An 18,865-nucleotide genomic window follows, 5' to 3' on the forward strand; every position below is an offset into this window, starting at 1 on the left:
TTTGTCCCCACGTTATACTGTTTGAATTAATGTAAGTTATATGTATGGCCAATGTAAACTCACAAAGTTGCAACAATTTATAATAAGTGTAACTTGTCAGCTTGGGAGGAAATGCTGGGTGTGTTTCTATTGTGCCATTGTCCCATTGTGTGTTTAAATGGTGATGTCTGTTCTGTTGTCCTCACATGTGTATTGGCGATCTCCCTTTGTCCTCAGAGATAATTGGATTGCTCTTCAGGTTGTCTGGACAGAGAGGAGGAAACCATGATGCATTGTGGGGATATGTTGTCCTATGTCACAGTCTTCATTCTGGTCCTCTGGGGGCGTGAACGATTGGTTGCTGTAGTTACATTATATGTGTTGTAAATTACTGATTGGTTGTATTTCAAACCCCTGTGGGCAGTACTATGTTTGTGGTTTATGAATAAAAGAGGCTGTACGTGAAGTACAGTCAGACCACTGTTTGACCCTCAACACGGAGCCTTGTCTCGTTATTGGGGGGATTCACTATATGCTGTTAGAAGACCGATTGCCAGGATTGTATGCTTTTCCTGTTCGTCTGCTAGCAGCTATTCGTGAGGTTCCAGTTTGGAGTGCTATTTTGTATCCAGTTCGGGAGTGGGTGTTCTGCAAGTAGCTGTGCCTGTCTCTCAGAAAGGGGCTTATCGCCTAAACTGATTTTAACCCCTTGTCTGCGGAAACGGTCCGTTACAATATCCCTCCTGGTTCCCTGCCTTCTGCTTGTGAACCTATTTATTTGGTCAAACATACCAGTATGGTGCATAAGTAAGGCAATTTTCCCTTCTTGACTTCATATACTGCATGTCCCACTGGGGGTCTGTACCATAATATGGGTAAGCTTCAGTGTCACCCAAACATAACCTTTCTCACTGTGGCAGAACCCGCCTCGCCACAAGGCATTGGAGAGGCCTGGCTGCCCGCCTCCTACCTGCTGACTATGGCCCCTGGTAAATTGGTACGTTTGAATGCAATATTTGGGCATGTGGCATTTTATATTGCTGCTACTGGCCCTTTAATGGCCATCCGTGGACATGTTATGACTTTTGGGAACAATGCCCTTTAAGACTGTGTGGCGGATTGCATTCAGGCTGTCTTGGATATTATGTATGTTATTGTGGGGGGTTTGGTTGGATTGTATTGCTGTGTGTTGTGGACTGTATATATCGTGCTCTTACTGTAATGGTTGCTATGTTACAGGCATTGCTGTTCTGTGCCTCTTCTCCTCCCCCTTTTTCCTGTCCCATTGTTTCCCCAGCAATGTGTTGTCGCATGGACACCAGTTTAAACCAGCTGCTCTGTCCCTCCTCAATCTCCCATCAGCCCTTGCTATTGTCTGGCCCCACCCTTCCTTGTACCATAGTCCTAGGTGCCCTATTGTATGTAAATGAGGCTGTTGGGGGGTTTAAAGTAGGTGTGCTGTGTCTAAATAAAGTTCAGTTCCTGTTTTAACCCTCAAGGTGAAGTGTCGTCTCATTCTTGGGGGAGGATTTATTGCATGCTGTCCCAGTTTGACTGCTAGGAGTGTAAACCTATTCGTATGGTTTCATATTCAACTGCCTACAGCATTCATATGCTTGAAGAGGATTTATATGCTGCTTCGGTTCGGTGATTGTGGTGTCTGCCAGAGTGCTTGGAAACCTCAGGAAAACGCTAGGAGCATCCGTCAATGGAGGTACTCAGTTTAGTGGTGCCAGGTGATCCGTTACATTGGTGGCAAGCAGTGGGATGGCGTCCTGGTGTGAGAGGAACAACACCCTGGAGACACAGGAATTATTATGGAGCGGCATAGAACCAGCGAGTCCCTGGACAACGCTCTAGGCAGAAAATTAATGTAACCGGAGGTTACAGAACCTCTTGGCACCACTGGTCAAGCCAATAGGAGAGGCAACCAGGTTGGACTGCAGAGAGAGTGCCCGACAAGAGATGTGGGAAGAAACCCTAGAAGGTGTCCAGCGTTGGCGAGGTGAGCGTCTTCCCAGCAAGGAGCAGCGGTTACAAGCCAGAGTGGCCCTACGGATACCTATGCTAGGAGAACAGGCCCAAGAGGAATTGGTGATGCAACTTAATTCACTTGCATGGAGGGAACTGGGTCTCGATGATGCATACCAAGCACTACGTTGGTACGCGGTTCAGCGGGTTCCCGGAATGGCCAAATTTGACAAACCCGAGGGCAAGGATTATAATGGCCCTGGCTTATTATGGGGGGCCTTTGCAGAACCGGAATTTTGGAGTGCAGCAGAGTCACGGCTTTGGGACATATTTGACTACAGAGAGGCTGTGCTGGATCTCCCTATGGCCGAAGACCTAAGGCCAGACCTGATTGAACTGGCTGTCCAGGAATGGGAACTGGAGCAGGATTACCAGCACCTGGTCAGCTCCAGTCAGTCACCCTATACCCTGCAAGTACCACCAGAGCAGTGGGAGATCGAACGGAATTATGCGGACTTATGTGATCAAGTGACACCGCCTGTCTCTAACCTGATGGGGCTTATGGACTGTACACCATTGGGAGCGTTAAGTTTCGTTCCCCATCCACAACAACTAAGCCCATCATCAGGAGACCTGCATTCGGTACCTCCTACTCCCCAACCAGCCCCAGATATGAGGGACCTTATCGACTGGTCCTGGGAAGACCCACAGATGGCAGGTGGAGATGGGACCGAGATCTCTCTACTGGCCCTACAGGGATACTGGGCAGCAGGCCCAGATCTCCAACTCCAGATGGGGGTAATACAGGTAGAGAAGTGTGTCGTCCTTTCTTCCCAGCGGCAGAGTGCTTTACAGGGAGGGGAGACAGACGGTTTCACTCCCCAGCGGCAGTGTGAACTACAGGGAGTGGAGACAGCCGGTCTCACTCCACAGCGGCAGTGTGCCTTACAGGGAGGAGAGACAGTCGGTCTCTCTCCCCAACAGCAGCAGTACCAGGAGAAGGAGGTAAGCAACCCCTCCCCTCCACAGCCAACTCCAAACCAGGTACTGGCGTCAGTAGAGGAGTCGTTAGCCCCCTCTGGCCCCCTCCCAGCAGAAGAGCTGGCATCCGGGCAGAGCGCCGCTGGCCTCTGCTCCACCGACCCCCTTGTTACAGGACTGGCTGTTACCCCCTCTCCCCAGCGGCTGAAAGTGTGTAAGAGAGAGGAGTTTGTTACCCCCTCTCTCCAGCGGCAGCCTAGCACACCAAGGGGAGACAGTAAGCCCCACAACAGTGCAGATGGGACCGCAGTCTCTGTACCTGCACCACTGGAGATATGACAGTCTGTCCTGGTCCACAACAACAGGACAATGTATTGGAAGGAGAGGCAGTCTGTTTTCCCCTACAAGAAGGGAGGGTGTCGCAGAGAGAGGAGCCTGTTACCCCTTCCCCCCAGCAACAGCTTTGTTCCACCAGGGGAGAGGGCACCCTGGTTACCTTCCCCCCAAGCCATGGATCTACAACTAGGCACAAGTGGCAGGGGGCCATAGGGACAACTACACCCTTTGAGAAAAGCCGGCTGACTATCAGAGCCCCAGACCGCCTGGAGGTCTGGAGTCTGGATAGTCTCAATGGGAAAGGGGAGAAATGTGGCGGAAGCCGCCTCGCCACTGGGAATTGGAGAGGCCTAGCTGCCCGCCTCCTACCTGCTGACTATGGCCCCTGGTAAATTGGTACGTTTGAATGCAATATTTGGGCATGTGGTATTTTATATTGCTGCTACTGGCCCTTTAATGGCCATCCGTGGACATATTATGACTTTTAGGAACAATGCCCCTTTAAGACTGTGTAGCAGATTGCATTCAGGCTGTCTTAAATATTATGTGTGTTATTATGGGTTCGGTTAAATTGTATTGCTGTGTGTTGTGGACTGTATATATCTAGCCCTTGCTATTGTCTCCCCCCCCCCCCCCCCCTTGTACCAGAGTCCTCTAGGTACCCTATTGTATGTAAATGAGGCTGTTGGGGAGTTTAAAGTAGGTGTGCTGTGTCTAAATAAAGTTCAGTTCCTGTTTTAACCCTCAAGGTGAAGTGTCGTCTCATTCTTGGGGGAGGATTTATTGCATGATGTCCCAGTTTGACTGCTAGGAGTGTAAACCTATTCGTATGGTTTCCTATTCAACTGTCTACAGCATTCATATGCTTGAAGAGGATTTATATGCTTCTTCGGTTCGGTGATTGTGGTGTCTGCCAGAGTGCTTGGAAACCTCAGGAAACGCTAGGAGCATCCGTCAACGGAGGTACTCAGTCGAGGTGCCAGGTGATCCGTTACAGTGACAAACGCCGACTTCGGGATGGCATCCTCGGCTAGTGGAATCTGCCAGTATCCCTTGCACAAATTAATAGTAGTGAGATACTGGCCCCTGGCCATCTTATCTAGCAGCTCGTCTATTCGGGGCATAAGATAGGCATCAGACACTGTTTTGTCATTTAGCCTCCGGTAGTCGACACAGAAGCGTGTCGTGCCATCCTTCTTGGGTACTAGCACTACCGGCAATGCCCAGGGGCTATCGGAATGCTCAATAACCCCTAGCTGCAACATCTCTTTAATCTCCTTCATCATATGTTCCCTGACTGCTTCAGGGATACGATATGGAGTCTGCCTCATAGGTAGCTGCCCTGGAGTCTTTACCCGGTGTGTAGCTAACGGAGTGTACCCTGGTAAATTGGAGAACGTGGCCCCCTTTGCCGCAATCAACTCCTGTACCTGGGCACGCTCCTGGGGACTTAACCGCTCCCCCAGCTGTAAACCTGTAGGATTCTCTGCCTGATCCTCCTTCTCTAATAAATCAGGCAGTGGAAGATTTTCATAATCTTCCGAGGCCGGGGCACAGATAGCTGCTATGTCCTCTATTCTCTCGTGGTAGGGTTTGAGCATATTCACATGAAGCATGCGTCGCTTCCTGTAACGGATCTCCTAGCACCCCGACTGGGTACCCCCGTTGATAGGTGCTCCTAGTGCTTCCAGAGTTCCCCAAGCACTCCACTTGACACCGTAAGCGCTGCAGACCCCACGAACCGCCGAAGCTTGGTTGAGGTCTCACCGTCTCCTTCCCACCCTGGACCTACGACAAGGCTCCAGGCTCCAGTGGGTGAACCTCTCCCAAATCCCGAGAGCAGGAACAGCTCTTACAAGAGCTAGTAGTTATGCCTGGGGAGTATAGCAAATCTTCAGCGTATAGAAATCTCCCAGTGTCGATCAGTTACCCAAGCACCAGCCTCAACATCGTAAAGGGTAAAACAGGAACTCTTTATTTTAACACACAAGCCTTGATTTATACACAGTTTTCAACAAGGTTACCACCCACAGGGTTTTGTAAAAACAGCCAATACCCACGTAAAATACACTCAGACATTCCCACACAAAATCCTCCCCTCTGTCTGTGACACAATTACCTCGCTCTGGGTTGATGCAATACACAATGTCCTCTGTCCTGGCGACAACCGAGACGTAATTCAATTATCTCTCAGGACAAAGGACATTGCCAATACACACAGAGAGACAATGGAACAGACCTCACTACTCATCGTATACAATGTCCCACCCTTTTCAATACACATAGTCATTTAACATCCCAAAATGGCACGAATTAGACCAGGGGTTCAAGTTAGTACAAGTCCTTTGTGAACAAAGGAAGCCTGGCTGATGAGAGGGCCCATAATCCTGGGGCAAGAGTCTGGTAGCCAGGCCCCTCCAAAACCCAGTGGCGAGGTTGGTTTCGCCACACTTTCCTACCCCCGAGCAGGGGCCGATCACATAAGTGGTGTCACATCTCTGTTACACCACTTGGTATGGGCCCTGCCAGGTAGCCTGTAGCTTGTCAGTGCGGACAGGTTTTAAAATCATAACTTTCTGTCCTACTTGAAAGCTACGGTCCCTGGCTCCCCTATCGTACCATCGGTGCTGGCGCTGCTGGGCCGTCCGGAGGTTCACCCGTACGGTCTGGGTTAATGCCTCCAAGCGGTCCCGGAACTCCAGTACATATGGCACAATGGGGACTCCATCTGCACTGCTCTCCCCCTCCCAATGCTCTCTAATTAAATCTAGGGGCCCCCTCACCCTTCTCCCAAACAACAGTTCAAAGGGAGAAAACCCGGTAGACTCTTGGGGAACCTCTCGGTACGCAAAAAGCAAATGGGGTAAGAACCTTTCCCAGTCCTTATGGGACTCTCCAAATATACGGAGCATCTGTTTCAACGTTCCATTAAATCTTTCACATAACCCATTGGACTGTGGGTGATAAGCAGAGTATACAATCGGCTTAATGCCACATATTTTCCACAGTTGGTGGGTCACTTCGGCTGTAAACTGTGTCCCTCTATCGGAGATTATCTCCTGAGGGAACCCCATATGGGAAAATACTTTCATCAGGGCCTCGGCCACAGTTTCAGCGTGGATATTAGTGAGGGCCACTGCCTCGGGGTACCTGGTGGCGTAATCTACAATGGTCAAAATGTATTTCTTGCCGAAAAGGTATGGGTTTTGACAGAGGTCCTACTATATCTACCGCCACTCTGCTAAACGGTTCTTCAATAATGGGAAGGGGGCATAGTTTGGCTTTGTGTCGGTCACCCCTCTTCCCTACCCTCTGACAGATGTCACAGGTCTGACAGTACTGCCGCACATCTTTAGAGATACCTGGCCAGAAGAATGCATGGGTCAATCGGTACCTAGTTTGAGTCATCCCTAGGTGGCCAAATAACGGAATAGCGTGCGCAATTCTAAAGAGTTCCTGTCAGTATTTCTGGGGTACTACCAGCTGTCTAGTCGTGACGTTCACAGACCCCCCTACCACTCTTTCAGCAATACGGTACAGTAACCCTTTTTCCCAGGCATACTGCTCCCCCTCTAATCCTGCCTGATCTGAGGTCACTCTATCTCTATACACCTGCAATGTCGGGTCTACTTTAACCTCTGCCCCAAAGTCAGTCGGGGTATCCCAGGGAACACAGGTCAAAATGGGTACATTGTCTCTTACCTGAGCCTCAGTGTGCGTGGAAGGAGCTGTGGTGCGAGCCTGTTGCCGAGTGGTTACCGGATATGCCTCGGTGAGAGGGGCTAGGGGCACAAAAGCGGAAGTCATTTTGCCGCAAACGTTTCCCAAAACCACATCTGCCGGAAGTTTATGCTTAAAACCCACCTCCACCATACCTTCCCCCACACCCCAATTCAAATGTACTTTGGCGGTGGGCAATCGGTACATTGCTCCCCCTGCTACCCGGACTGCTACGGATCCGCCTGTATGTGCTGAACCTGGAACCAGATGGGGGGCTACCAGAGTCAAAGTGGCCCCCCATGAAAATTACATACGACCCATTAGCACGTATTGAGACTCTATATATGGAAATATTTTCATTTGGTCGATAAGACCACAAATGTCTCTTGGTTTATACGTGCTACTAAATGTATTGGTTATTTGCATATAAAATTTAACGTTTATTTCATACGTTTAAAATAGATGCCTTGAACTCACACATTAAAACTATCAGTGGTGCCTGCCCTATTACAATGTATCTTATATTGTATCCTAAGATAATATGCTTATTGACCACTGGGGGGCCCTTTAGGTTCTCTAAGCTAATTCCTGCTGTCTCAATGCAGCATTAATTCGCCGTTATTACAGGTGCACTGTTAATGGCACAGTGTACTCTTCTAGAAACGGGCATGTTCCCTAATTACTAGTTGGTATCTGCGCACTGTTTTTCACAACGCGCTCGCTGAGCTACGGGCTTTTTCCCAGTGTGCTAATAGTGACTATTAAGTAATACTCCTACTGCTTGGCATCGCACTCACTGCCTAAAATAACATCCAACACACTCTGCCCCCCGACATGTTTCGCCAAGCTCTCTTGGCGTCTTCAGGGGATCGGGCAGTGTTTGTGTTGGGGGCGGAACCTGGCTTTTAACACCTCCTATTCACGGTCATGATCATATTACGCTATGTGCGTCCCTCTTGCTACACTCCGTTCGAGTTTTAACCAATCCCTACTAACGTTAGATATGTTACTGTGAGGAGAACCTCCCACTCCTTTCTCCTCCAATCGGCATTAAACTGCGCCGCTCATCTATGCGCACAAACTTGGCGTGGGCTGCTGGGTCTGCTTGTCAGCTTCTTGTGCGCATGCCCGGGCACTTAGATTTTACCTTCATAGTCTGATTTTGGTAAGGCGCCTGCGCCGGAACTTAGTGCCAGGCATCGATGCTGCGTCCTGTTTGCGCATGCTCCTGAACTTAGTAATCGGTACCGCTTTACTTCATCGCGGTTTCAATGTGCATATGTCCGGACTTGCTGCTGCACATACTTACCTAGTACTGACTGGGCATGCTCGGGCTGATGGTACTGATTTCGGATATACTATTGTACACAGGATGTGGTGGTCTTACTAATCTATGGGGTCTAGTTGAAAAAGCTAATTCATATATACCATCATCTACCTTAATTCTTTCCTATGTCATTCTATTAAATATGTATACTATTGGGGGGAGGGGGGGGGGGAGGAAGGGAGGGGGGCAGGGGGGGGGGGGGAGGGGGGAGAGGGGGAGGAAAAGGAATGGGGGGGGGAGGGGGGGGGGGGGGGGGCTGCCCTCTGTTGTTGTTGGCTGTATCTCTCTTTGCATATAGAGGATCTATGTGCTCTTTGTTTATAATATTACTTCGTAGGTCGTCTACTACATCCACTTATCATATTTATATGTTAATTATTTATTATATATTCTAGTATTTTTTATTTTTTAATATTTTTTATTTTTTGGAATGTTTTTCATGGTTTTTTGTACTTTTTTTATTTTTTATATATAGGTGTCACATGCTTCCACCTTTCGTGATGGTAACTACAAACTGGTGAATGTAAAGAACGTGTAAGTATACTTATTATTAGTGATTTCATTTTGATACGCATTTTTATTATAATATATTTTTTATTTATTGGAATGTTTTTCATGGTTTTTTTTATATACATTTTTTATATTTTTTATATATAGGTGTCACATGCTTCCGCCCTTCGTGATGGTGACTACAGACTGGTGAATATAAAGAACGTGTAAGTATACTTATTATTAGTGATTTCATTTTGATACACATTTTTTATATTATTTTATTTCATTTCATTTTTGTTTTTTATTATTATTGTTGGTGTTATAGTTTAATTTTTATTTTTTTCCATATTTTAGAGAGCTGATTTTTGATATTTATAGATTTCGGAAGGAATTTTCAATGGATGTTTGGACTAAGTTAATAGGTGTATTGATATTCTTTATTGGTATTTTGATATTCTTTATGATGATATTCCACGTTCGCTAGATTTCTGCGAGCATCTGAGGCCAGTACCCTCTGTCGGTGCGTCCCTCCCTACTGGTGTATGTTCTATTGTTAGAATATCCTTTCCTTATTAACAATTTAATTTTTATATGTATATTTTTATACCATTTTTTCCACCAAAAGGAAATTGTTATTTTTGATTTTTCTCGAATTTTTTATTTAAATGTTTGATGATATTTGAATTAGATATTAATGCTCGATTGGTGAATGGTGGTACTGGTGCTTTTGTAGAGATCCTCTTATAATAATAATTTATTGGTTGCAGTATGGGGAGGCATTTTAGAGTTACTTTATATTTGTATTTTTATTTTTTATGGGGCACCTGGTTCCTTCCCTCTTGTATCTCTTTAATGAGGTTCTATAGTGGTCTAAATTTTACAGTATTCATTATTACAGTTGTTCGTTGGAATCTCTTTTATAAGAATGATGTATACGTAAATCCCTCGTTGAGGCCTTGTGGGGTGAGGCTATTGAGGCGGTAAATCCACCGAGCCTCCTCCTGCTGTAGTCGTATATCCAGGTTGCCCATCCTCGGGCCTAGTTTCAATTTTTGGATTCCCCACACTATTAGACTCTGAGTACTTCCATTATGTATATTTTGCACATGTCTAGCAAGTGGTGTATCGCTGAGCGTATTGATGGTACTCAAATGTTTAGAAATGCGTCTAAGCTCCTGTGTTGTTTTCCCCACGTACAGTTTTGGACAGCCACACTGTATGGCATAGATGACTCCCATTGATTTGCAATTTATGTATTCTTTAATCTGGTATTTTTTGTTATCAGCTGGATTGTGAAATTCTTTTTTCGGTACCATTCTTCCACAGAAACTACAGTCACCACAGGGATAGGATCCTACAGTATGGAGCCAGGTTGGTTTCTCTTGTTTTTTGTCTTGCATGAAATGACTATGCACCAACTTTTCTCTTAGGTTTTGCCCTCTCCTATACGTGATAGCTGGTCTGGGGGTCAAAATTCCTTGTAGTTCATCATCTGAGAGCAATATATGCCAGTGTCGTCCCAGAATGTTGTTTATTTTTTTATACTGTCCGTCATAATTTCCTATGCATCGTATCACTGCGCTTTTTTGGCTAGCTTGTTGTTCGCCCTTATGAAGTAAGATGGTACGGTCACTTCTTTTCGCCTTGTTGTACGCATAGTGTAGGGTTTTCTTCGGGTATCCCCTTGCCAAAAATCTACTATATAGGAGCTTGCTCTCATTCTCAAAACTCTCTATTGTAGAGCAGTTTCGTTTAGCCCGTAAGTATTGCCCTATCGGGATACCCTTTTTGAGTGAAGTAGGGTGGTAACTTTGCCAATGCAGAAGACTGTTAGTGGAAGTCGGCTTCCTATATATTGTAGTCTTGACGCTGCCATCATTTTCCAAGGTGATGGTCAGATCTAAAAAATTGATGGTTCTTTGATCTATTTCCGCTGTGAACTTTAGGCCTAGGAGATTATCGTTCAATTCCCTGACAAATTCAAGGAAGAGTGTGCTCGTGCTGTCCCATAGTATTAGAATGTCGTCAATATATCGACCCCAGTATAATATGTGTTTAGTGAAGTGGTGATTCTCATCTGTGAATACAGTGCGCTCCTCCCACCACCCTAAAAATAAATTTGCAAAGCTGGGGGCACAGATCGTCCCCATAGCTGTCCCAGTGATCTGTAAATAAAACTTCCCGTTGAACATAAAATAATTGTGTGTTAACAGAAATTGTAACAGTGATAAAACAAAAGTGCTGTGCTCGTGATATTGTATCCCTTTCGTATTTAAATAATAACGAATTGCTTCTAGGCCTAAGTCATGTTGTATGCTGGTGTAGAGTGCTTCTACATCCAGACTCGCTATCAGCGTGGTTTTATTAACTTGGACATCCTGTAGCTTGGTCAGTGTGTCTTTTGTGTCCTTCAAGTATGAGGACAAACTGGGTACAAATGGGGATATCGTCTGGTCCACATAGCCGCTGATCCCCTCACACAGGCTTTGGTTCCCCGACACTATTGGCCTACCTGGTATGGGCTCACATTTTTTGTGCACTTTTGGGATTGCATAGAAGGTGGCTATCATTGGATGAAAATTATATAATACTTTCATCTCTTCCTTGGTGATCAGATCTTTCAGTTTTGCTTGGTCTAAAATGGCTTTTAGTTCTAATTTATACTTCTCTGTGGGATTTTCTTTCAGCAGTTGATATGTATTCTTGTCCTCTAGAAGGGCCATCACTATGCGTACATAGTCGTCCTTTTTGAGGAGCACTATGTTTCCACCTTTGTCAGAGGGTTTAATCTCTATATTCTTATTTTCCATCAAATTGTCTAACGCCATTTTTTCTTGATGACTAAGATTGGATCCCAATTGTGACTTGTTGGCCTTTATTTTCTGAAGATCTTTAGTAACTAGGTCCACAAAGGCCTCGATTTTACCGTACTTTGTGAATGGGGGGGTAAATTTGGATTGTGGAGTCAGAGTACTATGTGGTGCCCTCAGTGGTACTATTTCTCCCCTATGTTCTTTTTCCAGGTCTTCTAAGATTTGTATTGCCTTAACTTCTTTTGCATTAAATTTGGTGGGGTCTCTCTCTAAGTTTTTATGTTCTTTATGTAGGGCTAGCTTCCTAGCGAACAAATTGATGTCTTTTACCCACCCGAAACAATCAAAATACGGTAAAGGTGTAAACGATAGGCCCTTCTTCAGTACGTTTTCATGTTCTAATGTTAGTGTCAGGTCAGTAAGATTGATAATTTGCATTCCTAGGTTAGGTGTGGCAGTGGCTATGTCCCCTGACGATATCCCCACTTGTCTCGATCCCTGAGTTGTACCCCAGGCACTAAAAAATGGGGCATGAATGTTTGTGTTGTGGTCCCTGCTTGGATAGAAGCTCCTGCTGGGCCACCTCCCGACGCTTGAGGTAACAATGGATAGGAGGATGACTGTGCTGAGGATGACTGTCCTTCTCCTCCACTTATTGTACCACTTGTATTTATTGGCACCGGATTGGGACATCTTGAAGGATTCTGAGGATTCCCTTGATACCTAGTTTGATTGTAATTGGATCTATTATTACCTCTACGTTTATATCTAGGCCTATAGCCTGTTCTGTATATAGGGGTATTACCCTCAGGTTCAGAATTGTCTGACTCAGAGATGTCAGTGTATTCGCTACGGTTGTAGTTGCTACGATAGTTGGTTTGGCTATTTTTAGTTATATAAATTTTTCCTGTTTCAAAATCTTTTTTGTCCCTATTGTATTTACGGTGCTTCCTTTCTTTGACTTCGCTTTGTAAATATTCAATGTTTTTTTGGAGTTTTATTTCAAGGTTAGTAAAATCAGTCTGAGAGCGGAATACCTGAATATCATTAATTTCTTTTTCAAGTTGTAGCGCAATTTTACTCAGTGTCTTTTTTTCATATTCTAACAGGTATGCCTGCATCCGCAGGGAGCTCTCTGTTAGCAGGGCTTCCCAGCCTTTCTGAAATTCTGGGTCGTCCTGATATGAGTTGGGTCTTATATTGATTCTGATACCTCTAAACACAATATTCTGTTGGAGGTAAGTCTCCAGGCTAGTTACCTCCCATATTGATCTAATGTATTGTTTGTACGTTTTATTGAGTTCCTTAAAGGCGAAGTTGATGTCTAAAGCATTTACAGGGAGATCTTGTGTGGAAAACACTCTACTAGCTTCAGATAGAAATACTGAGGTTGTAGGTTGGTTGGATAGGAAGCTTGCCATCCTCTTTGATACACCTTATATACTTGCTAATTAGATTCCTTTGGAAGTGGGCCACACTAACGGGGTTTTCCCCCTTATTACATACATGAAAATTACATACGACCCATTAGCACGTATTGAGACTCTATATATGGAAATATTTTCATTTGGTCGATAAGACCACAAATGTCTCTTGGTTTATACGTGCTACTAAATGTATTGGTTATTTGCATATAAAATTTAACGTTTATTTCATACGTTTAAAATAGATGCCTTGAACTCACACATTAAAACTATCAGTGGTGCCTGCCCTATTACAATGTATCTTATATTGTATCCTAAGATAATATGCTTATTGACCACTGGGGGGCCCTTTAGGTTCTCTAAGCTAATTCCTGCTGTCTCAATGCAGCATTAATTCGCCGTTATTACAGGTGCACTGTTAATGGCACAGTGTACTCTTCTAGAAACGGGCATGTTCCCTAATTACTAGTTGGTATCTGCGCACTGTTTTTCACAACGCGCTCGCTGAGCTACGGGCTTTTTCCCAGTGTGCTAATAGTGACTATTAAGTAATACTCCTACTGCTTGGCATCGCACTCACTGCCTAAAATAACATCCAACACACTCTGCCCCCCGACATGTTTCGCCAAGCTCTCTTGGCGTCTTCAGGGGATCGGGCAGTGTTTGTGTTGGGGGCGGAACCTGGCTTTTAACACCTCCTATTCACGGTCATGATCATATTACCCTATGTGTGTCCCTCTTGCTACACTCCGTTCGAGTTTTAACCAATCCCTACTAACGTTAGATATGTTACTGTGAGGAGAACCTCCCACTCCTTTCTCCTCCAATCGGCATTAAACTGCGCCGCTCATCTATGCGCACAAACTTGGCGTGGGCTGCTGGGTCTGCTTGTCAGCTTCTTGTGCGCATGCCCGGGCACTTAGATTTGTGCCCGGGCATGCGCACAAGAAGCTGACAAGCAGACCCAGCAGCCCACGCCAAGTTTGTGCGCATAGATGAGCAGCGCAGTTTAATGCCGATTGGAGGAGAAAGGAGTGGGAGGTTCTCCTCACAGTAACATATCTAACGTTAGTAGGGATTGGTTAAAACTCGAACGGAGTGTAGCAAGAGGGACACACATAGGGTAATATGATCATGACCGTGAATAGGAGGTGTTAAAAGCCAGGTTCCGCCCCCAACACAAACACTGCCCGATCCCCTGAAGACGCCAAGAGAGCTTGGCGAAACATGTCGGGGGGCAGAGTGTGTTGGATGTTATTTTAGGCAGTGAGTGCGATGCCAAGCAGTAGGAGTATTACTTAATAGTCACTATTAGCACACTGGGAAAAAGCCCGTAGCTCAGCGAGCGCGTTGTGAAAAACAGTGCGCAGATACCAACTAGTAATTAGGGAACATGCCCGTTTCTAGAAGAGTACACTGTGCCATTAACAGTGCACCTGTAATAACGGCGAATTAATGCTGCATTGAGACAGCAGGAATTAGCTTAGAGAACCTAAAGGGCCCCCCAGTGGTCAATAAGCATATTATCTTAGGATACAATATAAGATACATTGTAATAGGGCAGGCACCACTGATAGTTTTAATGTGTGAGTTCAAGGCATCTATTTTAAACGTATGAAATAAACGTTAAATTTTATATGCAAATAACCAATACATTTAGTAGCACGTATAAACCAAGAGACATTTGTGGTCTTATCGACCAAATGAAAATATTTCCATATATAGAGTCTCAATACGTGCTAATGGGTCGTATGTAATTTTCATGTACAGTGGGGGAAATAATTATTTGACCCCTCACTGATTTTGTAAGTTTGTCCAATGACAAAGAAATGAAAAGTCTCAGAACAGTATCATTTCAATGGTAGGTTTATTGTAACAGTGGCAGATAGCACATCAAAAGGAAAATCGAAAAAATAACTTTAAATAAAAGATAGCAACTGATTTGCATTTCATTGAGTGAAATAAGTATTTGAACCCCTACCAACCATTAAGAGTTCTGGCTCCCACAGAGTGGTTAGACACTTCTACTCAATTAGTCACCCTCATTAAGGACACCTGTCTTAACTAGTCACCTGTATAAAAGACACCTGTCCACAGAATCAATCAATCAAGCAGACTCCAAACTCTCCAACATGGGAAAGACCAAAGAGCTGTCCAAGGATGTCAGAGACAAAATTGTAGACCTGCACAAGGCTGGAATGGGCTACAAAACCATTAGCAAGAAGCTGGGAGAGAAGGTGACAACTGTTGGTGCGATTGTTCGAAAATGGAAGGAGCACAAAATGACCATCAATCGACCTCGCTCTGGGCTCCACGCAAGATCTCACCTCGTGGGGTGTCAATGGTTCTGAGAAAGGTGAAAAAGCATCCTAGAACTACACGGGAGGAGTTAGTTAATGACCTCAAATTAGCAGGGACCACAGTCACCAAGAAAACCATTGGAAACACATTACACCGCAATGGATTAAAATCCTGCAGGGCTCGCAAGGTCCCCCTGCTCAGGAAGGCACATGTGCAGGCCCGTCTGAAGTTTGCCAATGAACACCTGAATGATTCAGAGAGTGACTGGGAGAAGGTGCTGTGGTCTGATGAGACCAAAATAGAGCTCTTTGGCATTAACTCAACTCGCTGTGTTTGGAGGAAGAAAAATGCTGCCTATGACCCCCAAAACACCGTCCCCACCGTCAAGCATGGGGGTGGAAACATTTTGCTTTGGGGGTGTTTTTCTGCTAAGGGCACAGGACAACTTATTTGCATAAACGGGAAAATGGACGGAGCCATGTATCGTGAAATCCTGAGCGACAACCTCCTTCCCTCTGCCAGGAAACTGAAAATGGGTCGTGGATGGGTGTTCCAGCACGACAATGACCCAAAACATACAGCAAAGGCAACAAAGGAGTGGCTCAAGAAGAAGCACATTAAGGTCATGGAGTGGCCTAGTCAGTCTCCGGACCTTAATCCAATCGAAAACCTATGGAGGGAGCTCAAGCTCAGAGTTGCACAGAGACAGCCTCGAAACCTTAGGGATTTAGAGATGATCTGCAAAGAGGAGTGGACCAACATTCCTCCTAAAATGTGCGCAAACTTGGTCATCAATTACAAGAAACGTTTGACCTCTGTGCTTGCAAACAAGGGTTTTTCCACCAAGTATTAAGTCTTTTTTTGTTAGAGGGTTCAAATACTTATTTCACTCAATGAAATGCAAATCAGTTGCTATCTTTTATTTAAAGTTATTTTTTCGATTTTCCTTTTGATGTGCTATCTGCCACTGTTACAATAAACCTACCATTGAAATGATACTGTTCTGAGACTTTTCATTTCTTTGTCATTGGACAAACTTACAAAATCAGTGAGGGGTCAAATAATTATTTCCCCCACTGTATGTAATAAGGGGGAAAACCCCGTTAGTGTGGCCCACTTCCAAAGGAATCTAATTAGCAAGTATATAAGGTGTATCAAAGAGGATGGCAAGCTTCCTATCCAACCAACCTACAACCTCAGTATTTCTATCTGAAGCTAGTAGAGTGTTTTCCACACAAGATCTCCCTGTAAATGCTTTAGACATCAACTTCGCCTTTAAGGAACTCAATAAAACGTACAAACAATACATTAGATCAATATGGGAGGTAACTAGCCTGGAGACTTACCTCCAACAGAATATTGTGTTTAGAGGTATCAGAATCAATATAAGACCCAACTCATATCAGGACGACCCAGAATTTCAGAAAGGCTGGGAAGCCCTGCTAACAGAGAGCTCCCTGCGGATGCAGGCATACCTGTTAGAATATGAAAAAAAGACACTGAGTAAAATTGCGCTACAACTTGAAAAAGAAATTAATGATATTCAGGTATTCCGCTCTCAGACTGATTTTACTAACCTTGAAATAAAACTCCAAAAAAACATTGAATATTTACAAAGCGAAGTCAAAGAAAGGAAGCACCGTAAATACAATAGGGACAAAAAAGATTTTGAAACAGGAAAAATTTATATAACTAAAAATAGCCAAACCAACTATCGTAGCAACTACAACCGTAGCGAATACACTGACATCTCTGAGTCAGACAATTCTGAACCTGAGGGTAATACCCCTATATACAGAACAGGCTATAGGCCTAGATATAAACGTAGAGGTAATAATAGATCCAATTACAATCAAACTAGGTATCAAGGGAATCCTCAGAATCCTTCAAGATGTCCCAATCCGGTGCCAATAAATACAAGTGGTACAATAAGTGGAGGAGAAGGACAGTCATCCTCAGCACAGTCATCCTCCTATCCATTGTTACCTCAAGCGTCGGGAGGTGGCCCAGCAGGAGCTTCTATCCAAGCAGGGACCACAACACAAACATTCATGCCCCATTTTTTAGTGCCTGGGGTACAACTCAGGGATCGAGACAAGTGGGGATATCGTCAGGGGACATAGCCACTGCCACACCTAACCTAGGAATGCAAATTATCAATCTTACTGACCTGACACTAACATTAGAACATGAAAACGTACTGAAGAAGGGCCTATCGTTTACACCTTTACCGTATTTTGATTGTTTCGGGTGGGTAAAAGACATCAATTTGTTCGCTAGGAAGCTAGCCCTACATAAAGAACATAAAAACTTAGAGAGAGACCCCACCAAATTTAATGCAAAAGAAGTTAAGGCAATACAAATCTTAGAAGACCTGGAAAAAGAACATAGGGGAGAAATAGTACCACTGAGGGCACCACATAGTACTCTGACTCCACAATCCAAATTTACCCCCCCATTCACAAAGTACGGTAAAATCGAGGCCTTTGTGGACCTAGTTACTAAAGATCTTCAGAAAATAAAGGCCAACAAGTCACAATTGGGATCCAATCTTAGTCATCAAGAAAAAATGGCGTTAGACAATTTGATGGAAAATAAGAATATAGAGATTAAACCCTCTGACAAAGGTGGAAACATAGTGCTCCTCAAAAAGGACGACTATGTACGCATAGTGATGGCCCTTCTAGAGGACAAGAATACATATCAACTGCTGAAAGAAAATCCCACAGAGAAGTATAAATTAGAACTAAAAGCCATTTTAGACCAAGCAAAACTGAAAGATCTGATCACCAAGGAAGAGATGAAAGTATTATATAATTTTCATCCAATGATAGCCACCTTCTATGCAATCCCAAAAGTGCACAAAAAACGTGAGCCCATACCAGGTAGGCCAATAGTGTCGGGGAACCAAAGCCTGTGTGAGGGGATCAGCGGCTATGTGGACCAGACGATATCCCCATTTGTACCCAGTTTGTCCTCATACTTGAAGGACACAAAAGACACACTGACCAAGCTACAGGATGTCCAAGTTAATAAAACCACGCTGATAGCGAGTCTGGATGTAGAAGCACTCTACACCAGCATACAACATGACTTAGGCCTAGAAGCAATTCGTTATTATTTAAATACGAAAGGGATACAATATCACGAGCACAGCACTTTTGTTTTATCACTGTTACAATTTCTGTTAACACACAATTATTTTATGTTCAACGGGAAGTTTTATTTACAGATCACTGGGACAGCTATGGGGACGATCTGTGCCCCCAGCTTTGCAAATTTATTTTTAGGGTGGTGGGAGGAGCGCACTGTATTCACAGATGAGAATCACCACTTCACTAAACACATATTATACTGGGGTCGATATATTGACGACATTCTAATACTATGGGACAGCACGAGCACACTCTTCCTTGAATTTGTCAGGGAATTGAACGATAATCTCCTAGGCCTAAAGTTCACAGCGGAAATAGATCAAAGAACCATCAATTTTTTAGATCTGACCATCACCTTGGAAAATG

At 44.5% G+C, this 18,865-nt stretch overlaps 1 protein-coding gene across 1 annotated transcript in view; it reads left to right on the forward strand.

The window, feature by feature from the left end:
* Positions 1–18,865, forward strand: part of LOC120986771 (carcinoembryonic antigen-related cell adhesion molecule 1-like) — an 84,188-nt gene that overhangs the window by 52,394 nt on the left and 12,929 nt on the right. The gene's annotated exons all lie outside the window — the stretch shown is intronic.

The sequence above is a fragment of the Bufo bufo genome, chromosome 1 (genome assembly GCF_905171765.1).
Source record: "Bufo bufo chromosome 1, aBufBuf1.1, whole genome shotgun sequence".
NCBI lineage: Eukaryota > Metazoa > Chordata > Amphibia > Anura > Bufonidae > Bufo > Bufo bufo.